Below are 2,350 nucleotides of genomic sequence, written 5' to 3'. Positions count from 1 at the left end.
ACAGCCCCCACCATCTTAACCCCCCCAGACCAAACAGGCTTCACCAGAAACAGACACACCTCCTATAACATCCATTGATGATTCAATCTGATTAATAGAACATACAAAAAAACAAGACAGTGATATTGTATGATCAGATGCTGAAAGATATTTCCATGTTTTTTATGTTCTGGTTTGTGTGTTTCTTCACACAAGTTTTAAAAAATGGACTCAAAGTGAGCTGGGTAGGACGCTGTCACAGAAGCTGAATGAATGAGTAGGTTCTCTGTTTCATGGGACGTGGATGAGAGTGAAACAAAAACTTCCTGGATTCAAAAGGATTTTAGTTTGTTGGCATTTTTTCAAAGAGACCAACCAAATCTCTGAGTGGTGCAGATGTCTGATGACTCCACAGAGCAGACTGGAGCGCTAAGCCTCACTCACCTGTGTGAGCCACAGCAGAGCCACCGTGTGTGATGGAGTTTCATTTTAGGCTCCAAGAGACTGGAATTAATTGGTGTTTTGTGTGTTTTGAGGCCGACTGGCAGCGATGAATGAATGAACCATTGTTCCATGAGGGAGCTGGTGTCAGGTCAGTCCCTGTTTCAAGACCTCCTGCTTCAGAGACAAGTGGTGAAACATTCAAGACTCAAATTCCTGTTCTTGTCTCAATCCTGCACTCCTAAAGCAAAGCCTGTTCAACAAATGTTAGAGCAGAGTGGCGCAGCGGAAGCGTGCTGGGCCCATAACCCAGAGGTCGATGGATCAAAACCATCCTCTGCTAAATGAAAAGAACAAAATAAACCTGAATGTTTAGAGATGTTTATCTGTTAAAACAGGGTGGAAAAGAAACTGGTCTTCCTGCAGAACCACAAAACATTCTGAGTGTTCATAACAGTCTACTTTTGACTGAAGCAAAAGTTTATTTTATATATCCATCCACCACCATCTTCCGCTTATTCCTACATATTAAGGGTCGCGGGGGGGCTGGAGCCTATCCCAGGGTACACCCTGGACAGGTCGCCAGTCCATCGCAGGGCCAACATAGAGAGACTAACAACCATTCACACTCACATTCATACCTATGGTCAATTTAGAGTATTCAATCAGCCTAGTCCCCAATTGCATGTTTTTGGACTGTGGGAGGAAGCCGGAGCACCCGGAGGGAACCCATGCAGACACGGGGAGAACATGCAAACTCCACACAGAAAGATCCTGTGCCCGAGCCGGGACTCAAACCCAGAACCGTCTTGCTGTGAGGCCACAGTGCTAACCACTGCACCACCGTGCAGCCCTATTTTATATATATATATATATATACACATATATATATACACATATGTATGTATGTATGTATATATATATATATATATATATATATATATATATGTATGTATGTATGTATATATATATATATATATGTATGTATATATATGTATGTAGATATATATACTTATATATACATATATATACATATATATACATATATATACATATATATACACATATATATACATATTTATACATATATACATATATATACATATATACATACATATATACATATATACATATATATGTATATATATGTATATATATACATATATACATATATATACATATATATACATATATACATATAAAATAGGTATATATATATATATATATAAATATATAAATTAAATAAAGGCTGCACAGTGGTGCAGTGGTTAGCACTGTGGCCTCACAGCAAGAAGGTTGTGGGTTCAAGCTCAGGCGTGGGATCTTTCTGTGTGAGTCTGCATGTTCTCCCCGTGCCTGCGTGGGTTCTCTCCAGGTACGCCAGCTTCTTCCCACCGTCCAAATTCATGCAATTGGGGACGAGGACTAGGAGACTTGAAATTGACCGTAGGTATGAATGTGAGTGTGAATGGTTGTTTGTCTCCATATGTTGGCCCTGCGATGGACTGGCGACCTGTCCAGGGTGAACCTCGCCTCTCGCCCATTGATGCTGGGATAGGCTCCAGCCCCCTGTGACCCTTAAAGTAGGAATAAGTGGAAGACAATGGATGGATGGAAATTTATGTAGGTGTTTTTGATTCAACCTAACTGATCAATTTCCATGTCGATACTGATTATCTGCAATGGTTCTTGGGGGGTGGAGCCTATCCCAGCAGCCTTCAGGTGAGAGGCGGGGTTTATCCTGGATGGGTCATCAGTCCATGGCAGGACCAACACATATAGACAGACAACCATTAGCTCTCCCAGTCATGCCTACGGTCAATTTAGAGTCTGGATGAACCTCTGTGGCAGAATGAGACCTGTGCCGACGTTTCAGTCCAATTACTTTCTGGTCCTTGAACATAGTGTAACTTCCATCACGTCACACAAA

The 2,350-nt window shown here is 41.3% G+C and overlaps 1 non-coding gene across 1 annotated transcript; it reads left to right on the top strand.

Annotated features, from left to right (window-relative positions):
- Window positions 1-691: 691 nt before the first annotated feature.
- On the top strand, window positions 692-763 carry trnam-cau (transfer RNA methionine (anticodon CAU)). Its single transcript has one exon. It is a non-coding gene; the product is annotated as a tRNA-Met (tRNA).
- The last annotated feature ends 1,587 nt before the right edge of the window (window positions 764-2,350 follow it).

Source organism: Aulostomus chinensis, chromosome 15 (genome assembly GCF_037954235.1).
Source record: "Aulostomus chinensis isolate RoL2024-O1b breed Wild chromosome 15, RoL_Achi_v1.0, whole genome shotgun sequence".
NCBI classification, from domain to species: domain Eukaryota; kingdom Metazoa; phylum Chordata; class Actinopteri; order Syngnathiformes; family Aulostomidae; genus Aulostomus; species Aulostomus chinensis.
Note: the sequence above shows the minus strand (reverse complement) of the source record. Positions and strands in the feature narration are given on the sequence as shown.